The sequence below is a fragment of the Chrysochloris asiatica genome, unplaced genomic scaffold, assembly GCF_000296735.1.
Source record: "Chrysochloris asiatica unplaced genomic scaffold, ChrAsi1.0 scaffold00003, whole genome shotgun sequence".
Classification (NCBI taxonomy): Eukaryota; Metazoa; Chordata; class Mammalia; order Afrosoricida; family Chrysochloridae; genus Chrysochloris; species Chrysochloris asiatica.
In genome coordinates this window covers 30,476,046-30,486,715 of record NW_006408521.1, presented here as the reverse complement: position 1 = coordinate 30,486,715, position 10,670 = coordinate 30,476,046, and the positions used below count along the sequence as shown (strand labels likewise).

Below are 10,670 nucleotides of genomic sequence, written 5' to 3'. Positions count from 1 at the left end.
ATGGTCTTTGACAATATAAAACTTGACAATTGCCTTGCCAATCTCAGTTTTAATTTGCATTTCCCTGGTTAATAGTGAGGTTGGGCATCTTTTTGTACATTGATAGGCAGTTTGTATATCCTTTCCTGTGAACTATGTCTTTATAATCTTTGTCCATTTTTCTAGTGGGTTGTCTTTTCCAGTTGATTAAAACTCTGTGTGCAGAGTAGAGCTGCTTCATGATGTTTTCAAGGCTGCTTTCACAACCAGGTTGCCAAACTTACTCTACCAAAGGGTCTACTGGGCAGGTTCCAACCAGCTACAGTTCTGTTATTAGTCATTAGTGATTATGCCACTCAGAAACTCCTCCATACAATAAAAACTAACATTCATTGTATCATAAAGGAATGGTTGATGTTCAACCATTATAAAAGGCATACTATCAATAACCGATGGTACTGAAAGAAGAAATCCAAGCTGCACTGAAGGCAAAAACAAGGTTCCAAGAATTGATGGGCTACAAACTGAAATCTTTCAACAAATTAATGCAGCACTAGAGGTGCTCACTCTTCTATACCTGGGAATTTAGAAGACAGGTAGCTCACTAGCCAACCAATTGGGAGAGATCCATATTTGAACCCATTACAAAGAGAGGTGACCCAATGGAATGTGGAAATCATGGAATTACATCACTAATATCACATGCAAGCAGAATTTTTCTGAAGATAATTCAAAAACAGTTGCAAAAGTACATTGACAGATAACAGCCAGAAGTTCAAGTCGGATTCAGAAGAGGTCATAGAACTAGAAATGTAAGATGTATCTTGGCCAAAAGTTGAGAATACAGAAAGGTGTTTACTTGTGCTTCATTGACTATGTAAAGGCTTTTCATTATGTGGATCATGAAAAACTATGGATAACGTTGCAAAGAGTGAGTATTCTAGAACACTTAGTTGTGCTCATGAACAACCTGTATATAGACCAAGTGATAGTTGTTAGAACACAACAAGGGGATACTGAATTCTTTAAAATTAGGAAAGGCATGCAACAGGGTTGTATCCTTTCACCATACTTATTCAATCTGTATGTTGAGCAGATAATCTGAGAAGTTGAATTATATAAAGTATGTGGCATCAGAATTAGAGGAAGAGTTATTAACAACCTGCAACATGCAGATGATACACCCTTGCTTGAAAGCAAAGTGGACTTAAAATTCTTACTGATGAAGATGAAAGACAGTATGGGTTGCACCTCAATGTAAAGAAAACAAAAATCCTCACCACGGGGTGAATAAATAACATGCATTTATTCATGGAAGTAGCAGTCACGAAGTCAAATGACTTATTGCATTAGGCAAATCTATTGCACAAGATCTCTTTAAAATGTTTAAGAGCAAAGAAATCACATTGAAGACTAAGGTGTGCCTGACCCAAGTTAGGGCATTTTCAGTTATCTCAAATGCTTGTAAAAGTTGGGTAATGAAATAGGAAGAGAGTAGAAGAATTGATGCATTTGAATTGTAGTGTTGGAGAGTAATATTGAAAGTACCAGGGCCTGCCAGAAGAACCAACAAATCTGTTACAAGTACAGGCAGAATGCTCCTTAGAAACCAGGAGGGTGAGTCTTGTCCCTGATACTTTGGCCATGTTATCAGGAGGGACCAGTCCCTGGAGGACGTCATGCTTGGACAAGTAGAGGATCAGAGGAAAAGAGGAAGACCCTCAACGAGATATGTGCTGACACAGTGGCAGCAGCAATGAGCTGGACCTTAACAATTGTGAGGATGGCACAATTGTGCGTAGGGTTGCTATGAGTCGGAAGCGACTGAAGGCATCTAACAACTTTTATTGAGTGATTTCTACGAGCTAGGGCTGTGCTAAGCGTCTTGCCTCATTACTCTATTTCATCTTCGTTGTAGGGTCTCTCATTATGGATCCTTGTATTATAAATAAGGGAACTGGTATAGTTCATGTAATTTATAAGTGGTGGAACTGGGATTCCACGCTGTCCTGGCAAATTCCAAAGTCGGTGTTTTTAATCACCAAGGGGAGTCAGTGCGGGGCCTGGACCAGAGGGGCCTTGAGGTCCGTTGACTTTTAGTGACTGGGAAAAAGACGCTGTCTCCCTTTGCTGGGAGGCGTCCGAGAATCATCTAAGACGCTAGAGAAGGGTAGCTCGAAGCCTATTAAAGGGCCTCTGCAGAAAGTCAAGTGACGAAGACCTAAAAGACAAGGTCTGTCAACGTGCGTCACTGCACAGTTCCGCAACGACAGTGGTTTGAAGATCCCCAGACCCACGCGAGTAGCCCAGGCGCTAGCCGCGATCGCCCCGCCCCTCCCGCTGCGTGGTTAGGGAGCATAGTTGCTGCCGGGTTCTGCGGCGGAGCTGGAGGATGGAACAGCGCCGGGTCCCTGGCTGTGCGCGAGCTGGGGGCGGGGCCCGGGCTGCGCGGGCTGGGAGGGCGCGTGGCGAAGCGGCTGCGGCAGTTGCGCGTTGGGATTGTATCGGTACGGCGGGGCCGGTGAGTGCGGTGGGACCCGCGGGCGGGCGGCAGGGAGGGGGCGTGTGAGGGAGGAAGGAAGCATAGTGGAGCGCGCGACCCTGACCAGGGGCCGCCGCCTGTCCTCGTCCCCGGCCGCCGCGCCCCCAGCCCTGTCCTTAGTCAGATCCCCTACTTGCGCGCCCGTGGACTCTGCTCCTGCGTCTCCTCACGGTCCCCACCCCTGGGTCACCCCCGCCCTGCGCAGCCCCTTCCTCCCGTTGTGGCGACGCTCCCGGCCACGTCACGCCCGCGCCATTGTCTCCCTGCCGTGGGCTCGTTCGGACCCCGCCATATCTTTGGTAGTGCGGCCCTCGACCGCTGTAGAACCGTCCTCACTGTTCTGTTCTGCTCGCCCCTTTTCTCTCACTAAAGGGTAGCCCGCATCCCACTGGTCCGCGGACACTCCTTCACTTAGTTCTGCCTAGTTTTTTCGGCCACCTCCGGGCTTCGTCCAATCTGCAACCGAGGCCACTTTTCCGCTCCTTTTGCTTGGCCCTGGCGTGGCTACCCTCTTTCCACCCCTGCGCTTCCCTTTCGACGCCTAGGAACTCAGGATGCCTTGTGGTAGGATGCAAGGTTTGACTGCGTTTTAGGACGAACCACAAGAAACTGCCAACTTGTTAGCTCAGATGCTAGTTTCCAGCACTTCCTGGAATTGCAAGCTCACGTCGAATTGCAGCCCACCGCAAAAAACATGCGTGCTGTTTTCAAATGGCTTCCAAATCAGGGGTTTAGCAATTCGGTGGCCTACTCCTTTATTTTTCTCGGGGGACCCCTGAAGCCGGTGAGAGCCCAGAGTGAGAGGCAAATCTGAGGCCTGAATCATTCGTTCTAAGCCTAATGTTGCTGTTTGACTTTGGTAGGCCACAGCTTTTTTAAAGCAGTTGTTAGATTAGGTGTCTGGGTGTTTGCTTTCCTACATTTTCAGCTTTTGAGTCGTTAGTGTGAGAATAGTATTCTGAAGTACAGTGCTCGGGAAATGACTAGTCACCGTTAGAGGGTGTGTGTGAGAGTGAGAGCCCGCCTCTGGTTGCAGTGTTCTTCATGGTTCAACTATAGTTGCTTCGTAATGTCTATGGGCGATATTCGTTTTACCTCTTAAGGCAACCGATACAAACTCTGTGAACTGTAATGTGAAAGGCAAAATATTGAAATCATGCTATTTACCATGGGGACTTAATGGGGAAGGCTTCAGGTATTTAAAATATTTTCCATCACACTTTTAAGAGTGAATAGAATTTATCCAGGCCTGGAGAGGTGAAATTCAATTAGGCACTGCTAACGCTTTGGTAGCGCAGTGGTTACGAGTCGGGCTGCCGACCTCAAGGTCAGCATTTCAAAACTACCAGCGGTTCCGCGGGAGAAAGATGAGGCGTTCTGCTCCCGTAAAGATTTACAGCCTTGGAAACCCTGTGCAGGGTCACTATGAGTCAGAACCGATTCCATGGTACTTAACAACAACAACAACAACAGCAACGCTCTAGGATAAGCACTGGACTGCTAACCTCAAGGTTGATGGTTCAAAATTACCAGTCGCTCTTTGGAAAACCTATACAGGGTCACAGTGAGTTGGAACATACTTGATCCATGGCACAAACAAAAACAGCATACTAGTCATTGAAATCCGAACTCTATGTTTTGGGCTGATGCTAGCACAAACTTTATTTCTGAAATGCAATGAGCAATTTCATTACAATATAAGTCATAGGAGTATGTTGTTGCTGTTAAGTGCCAACGAATCGGTTCCAACTCTTGGACACTGAATAGGGTTTCCAAAGAGCGACTAGTTGAATTTGAACCCCTCTAACTTGAGGCTAGCAGACTATTGCTTATCTTACAGCATCATGCCAAGACTCCTGTAACAGATAGCTTGTGTTATTATTTGCCTCAGATCAGGATTTAGAGTTCAGAATTGAAGCTGTAAAATGAGATTTCTGCAGTTTTGTTTACTCTAAAATTTACGATTCTATGGTATGCAAATTTGCAATCTGCTACAAGTTCCCAGAAGTTTAGAATTATGTTGTTGTTGTTAAGTGCTGTCGAGTTGATTCCGACCCATTGGCAACCCTGCATAGGGTTTCCAAGAAGCGGCTGGTGAGCTTGAACCACCTACCTTGCAGATATTTACTTATGTAAGCCTTATTAGTGATACCACCTGCAACTCCCTAAGGAAAGCCATATTACAGAGAGGGGACGTACCTCTAGACTCTTTCTGTACTATTTTATGGGGAAAGAAAGAAGCACATTAAGCTTTTTAAAAAATGTTTTTAATTGCCTGATTAACTCATCAAAATGCTTAATTTCAATGAAATAGTAAACAAGCCCAACTTTATTATGTTATTTATAAGACTATGCTTTAAAAAAAAAAAAAAAAAAAACCTGTAAGGTTTTTATATAGTTATGGTTACTATGTACAATATTTGAATTTTATACTTATTCAAGTTTCTGGAACATCCATATATTTAGAAAGTTGATTTCCTTTTTATTTGTAAAGGCCCTGTTGTCAGCTGCTCTCAAGTTGATTCTAACGCATGGTGACCTAACATGTAGCAGGACTCCAAAGTATTTTCAAGGCTGTGGCCTTTGGAAACAGATTGCCAGGACTATCTTCCAAGGTGCCTTTAGTGTTTAGCCATTTATGCTACTCAATTTTTTATGCCCAGTAAATCAGCAATGCCTGGGACATGGGCTCTTAGTAAATTTTTTTTTGGAAAGATGTCATATATTAAACAGGTCAGATAACATCTAAATGTTAAATATTTAACATTTAAGATAAGCGTTAACTATTTCAAGGCATATGTTTAGCGACTTATGAGCAGTAAGGCCAGGAGTCAGTTGTATAACCTTGTAGAGTTTAATTAGCCGTAGAGAAACTCATTCAGATTTTCTTGTCTTGAAAATTAAGTTTCACAGGGTTGTGTGGATTAAATGGAAAGACCAGCTTTTACTATTTATGGTTACAGTGCAGAGAGATTACCGTAGGTTAGTGGGATCAGGGAGAGCATCTTAGAGAATGGGACTAGTTAGCATAAGAAAAACATGCTAAAGTGCATGTATTAAGGGTATGATGAATACAACAACTCCTTACTTATTGACTAGCTCATTATCTAACATTAAGACAGTAGTAAAAAAAAATCTGTTCAACTAGTTTGCTCGTTAACAATGTATGCCTGACAGTAATGAATGCTGGTATGCAAGATGTGAGGCTAGAGTAACGCTGGTTGTGAAGGTTAAGGATTTGTGTCATCTTGGCTGGACTATGTTGGCAGTTACTTAATGAAGTAGTCATCTTCCATTTTGTGATCTCAATGGTCATCCTCCATTTTCACATAACAATCTAGCAATCTAGTCTTTGGAACCTAACCATATTGATAAGTGAGGGGTGGGAGATTACTCTCATTAAAGCAAAGAGTTTGGTAGAGAAGTAAAATGTAATAAAACTGGATAGAGAAATTCTAATAGGCTATTTATAGGTTATGCAGATAGAGTAGAATTAATGAACTAAGATGACTTAAAAATATGTATATATATATAAATAGTTGTTGTGTTTTGCTTTTGTTTTAAGTTTAGAACTGAGAAGTTAATTGCAGTATGGAAGTAGATAACAAATTGTTACGGAGTTCCAAGGTTCTTGTCATTTGGCACAGCCTTATGTAACTTTTTACTGATTGAAATCTAATAGCATTTTATAAAGATTGGTTACCAAAGTTTGCAGTGGCAGTTTTTGTTTTGTGAAAAACAACTAACAACAAACCAATAAAATAGCAAATTGCCTGCAGGACAGCAAAACTGCCCACATTTAGGCTGAGTACAGAATTGTTTTTGTTGCTGTTGTTGTTGTTAAGTGCCGTTGAGTTGTTCCAACCCATAGCGACCCTGTAGAGGGTTTTCAAGGAGCAGCTTGTGAGCTTCAAACGCCAACCTTGTAGTTCAAATGGCTTTGCAGTCTGGCACATTAACCCACAGTGCCACACCAGGACTCCTTAAGTCCTATTAAGTCAGTTCTGACTCATAGCGGCCCTGTATAGGGTTTCTGAGGAGTGACTAGTTTGAACCACCTAGCTTAGGGTTGGCAGTCCAGTGCTTATCTTACACTGCCACTCCAGCATTCTGAATACAGAATTGTTTGTTGCTGTGTGCTGTCAAGTCAGTTCCAACTCATAGCAACCTTGTAAAGGGTTTCTGAGGCATGACTGCTGGGTTTGAACTGCTGACCTTGCGGGTTGTGGTTAGTGCTTATCTAGAAGGATTAAATTGACTTTCTGGGCAATAAACTAGCTTTTGTGTGACTCTCTTGGTGGGGAAATATCAAGAATGTGAGATGAGAGATCTTGGTATGTCAGAATCTGATTGGAAAGAGAAGACAACTCTGGTGCCTGAATTTTAATGGCCTTTTTCCTTTTTTAATATTGTTAGGTGCCATCAAGTCGGAACCGACTCATAGTGACCTTATGCACAACAGAATGAAACCCTGCCTGGTCCTGAGCCAACCTCACAGTTGTTGCTATGCTTGAGCCCATTGCTGCTGCCACTGTGCCAAGCCATCTTGTTAGGGTCAGTGAAAAAAGTTTTTTCGCTGACCTTCTACTTTACCAAGCATGATTTCCTACTCCAGGGACTGGTCCCTCCTGATAACATGTCCAAAGTGTGAGAGATGAAGCTGTCTGTCCTGGCTTCTAAGGAACTTTCTGGCTGTACTTTTTCCAACACAGATTTGTTTCTTCTTATGGCATCATGGTCAACTTATCTTTGAGGAGACATCTTTTTCCCAGTCATATTTTAAGTGCCATCCAATCTAAGGATCTCATCTTTTGCCACAATGGACATATTCCATTGCTCTTCATAGTGTTTTTATCTTCCAACACTCTAACAATGCTCTGCTGCTATTTATAGGTTTCCAGAGGCTAAAATTCAGAGAACTGGTGTGGCACTGTAGGATCAACACTGGGCTGCACACCACAAGGTTGGCAGTTCAAACCATCAGCTGCTCCTTGGAAAACCCTATACAGGGTCACTGTGAGTTTGGAGCTGACTTGACAGCACTAAACAACAATAAAAAAATTCAGAAGTAATCAGCTACTCCTTCTTTCTAGTCTGTCTAGTCTCGAAACTCCGTTAAAACCTGTCCACCATGGGTGACCCTGCTGATGTTTCAAACACTGGTAGCATAGCTTGCAGCATCACAGCAAAATGTAGGCCACCACAGTACAACCAACTGACACATGAGTGGTGGCCTGTATTATGAGGAAACAAATTTCCGTCAGTTAAAGCCACCCCCTAATGATTGTAAATGCAAAATGTTGGATGGCAAGATAGTTCATAAGGGAGGAATAGGTATACGTACAATAATAGATGAAAATAGTCAACACTCAAATGTTTGCTATTATGTTGGCATTATTAAGGTGTTGAACTCATGAATTTAAGGGTAAGTTAAAAAATGTTGTTACTAGAATTCTAGTGCATACATGTATAGGTTTATTCCAAACAAAACCTATTTCTGTAATCAGTGGACTGTAGACAAGTTCTCTCAGTAAGACACTTGTCTTAGTCTTATTAGTGTGCCTTCAGAAAAAGGACCTATCAAAACAGTGGCTTTTGAAGTGATCTCTTGGGCCACTTAAATTCAATGTAGAGAAGATCAACTCAGAAGGTTATGGTGACTGGTTTTTTGGGGTTTTTTTTTTGAGATTCCAAAGAGATCATCTTAATAGATTTTCTCCGAGGACACAAGATGACCATGGTGGGGCTTATTATGAAGTTTTAAGAAAATTGAAAATTGAGAAAAAGGCCAGAAAGTTGTGCTGAAGAAATTATTTTTCTTCACAACAATGCCCCTGCTCATTCTTTGAGGGTACCAAGGGCTTGTCCCATGAGAATTTTGTTGGGAAACCTTACCCCATCACCTTCCAGCCATGATCTTGCCCTTGAGACTTCTTTTGTGTTTCCCCAAATCAGAGAACATTTAAGAGGAGTACAGTTTGAGTCCTTCAAGGTCACAAAAACTGCCCGTTTGACATGGTGTAAGTCAAAGAATGCAAATTTCTTCAGGGTAGAGTTAGATGACATAGATGAAAGATATACTGAGAAGCAATAACTTCATAGTTGGATATTTTTGTTTAATCAAGGTGGCTATGATTTTGTAGCAATAGTTTTTGACTACTCGTATCTGATTTTTACCAAATAAGTAGACTAAACTTTAAAAATGAATTTGCATATAAAAAGTCAGACATGCCTGTGATGTTTATTTCTGCCTAATTTTATGTCTTTTTGTTATATTTTAAGAGGAAAAGATAAAAGCTAAAAAGAAAGTTGAATGGTGAGCTGGAGCTCCATTGGTAAAAGAATGAATTTGTTTTGTAATAAAGCAGAATTTAACTGTCTTTTAAAAATAGGATCCTTACTAAGGGGGCACACTATTATATATTGACTGAATGTAAACACTGTTGTCCCTTTATGTTTTTGAAAGACCTTAGTTACTTGTAGCAATGTTTTTGAAGAAGTAGATCGCATAATACGTATCATCAATTCGAATCATTTGAAATATTTTTCTTTCCATTACATGCTCCCTTGTTCCATTGTGTCAATAACCATGCTACTGTTAGTTGTATGGTATTTTCACAAAAACATTCAATTAAAAACAGCCTTCATATGTTGATATAGAACAAATACGTAGTATTCCGTGTGATAGGGCCAGAATAACCAAGTTTTAGGAGTACCAGCATCGGAATAGTCAGAGAACAAACTTAATTCAGGTATTTTTTGTATGTGTTCATAACTTTAGGGACAGATGAAAAAATTCATTATTTTGAGTTGCAGTTTCAGACTTGAGATAGGAGCATGTTGATTTTTGAAGAAGAAAAACAAATTGGTACGGCAGTAGGTACTGCATTTCTTCCTTGACAAGATGTCATCTTTGTTATTTTCCACTAGAGAACAAGGAACCTTTTATTCCAAGGCCTGATGTAGAAATGTTCGAGAAATATTACATTAATCAAGCCAAGAATCTTAGGTGTTTCTGAACCAAGAGTAAGATTCGCAAAATTCAATTGAGCGTTAGAAGGAACTTGTTCAACATTCTTGCATTTTAAAATTTACACAAAAGTTAGCTTCTAGAAGAGACTCAAATATAGAGGTTTTAATAGTTCATTCATTTAATATTTTGTAATTTGGAGAACTCCTAGTGTGGTGCTGTAGGATGAGCACTGAATTGCGAACTACAAGGTTGGCAGTTCAAATCCACCAGCTGCTGCTAGGAAACCCTATGCAGGGTCCTATGAGTTGGAACCTACTCGATGTCACTTAGCAATGGAGTATACAGCAAGTTTACTGTTCAGGGTACTAGAGAAATAGCAGCAAACAAAACAAAGCCCCACCTTCCATGAGCTTACATTTTAGAGAGAAGGACTGCTGATACCCAAACTATCAGATATGTCTGGAGGTGTTAAATACAATAAATAAAAATAAAGCAGGATATGTGTGGATATCTGCAGCACTTAAATTACGACTATTGGCCATTGACAAGAATATAGTACAATGTTGTTAAGTGCTGTCGAGTCAGTTCTGACCCATAGCGAATGTAAAGGGTTTCCGAGGAGCATCTGGTGAGCTGTATAGCTAAGCATAAATAGATGACTTACTGAAGTTCCATGAGTAGAGTTCAGAAGTTTGTTATAGTAATGCTAAAATAGTTAGAGAAGATCATAGAGGAAAACTGTCATGAGGAATGGTTTGTAGGTAATGATATAAGAAGATTCTGTCCTTTACTTTTATTTTACTGTATAGCCTTTATGGTAGATTTTATCCCATATTATTAATGTTCTGATTGTTTAATCATTTATGTTTACAACTGGAGCGGAATAGAGTTTTTTTTTTTTAAATTTAAGGTTTTTATTGTGGATTGAGTGAAAGTTTACAGGGTACATCATCAGAAATTCAACAATTCATATAACTTGTTTCATTACATTGATTATAATCCCCTCCATATACCATCACTTAAAAGTATTTCTCTCTATCTACTTTAGCATTTTTTAAAAAACACACAAACAAAAAAACCCACTCAGGCATATATACTAAATTACATCTCCAAAGGGCACATTCTGCAAGTCTGCTCCTGGCCACCAGTTCTTAGTCCTTCTCTTCTTAGTTGATG

General features: G+C 40.8%; 1 protein-coding gene across 1 annotated transcript in view; it reads left to right on the top strand.

Moving 5' to 3' along the window:
• Window positions 1–2,469: 2,469 nt before the first annotated feature.
• The window catches only part of NT5C2 (5'-nucleotidase, cytosolic II), a 120,258-nt gene continuing 112,057 nt past the window's right edge, over window positions 2,470–10,670 (top strand). The window contains exon 1 of the mRNA XM_006831305.1: window positions 2,470–2,500. The gene's annotated coding sequence lies outside the window, so the exon portion shown is untranslated. The remainder of the gene's footprint in view (window positions 2,501–10,670) is intronic.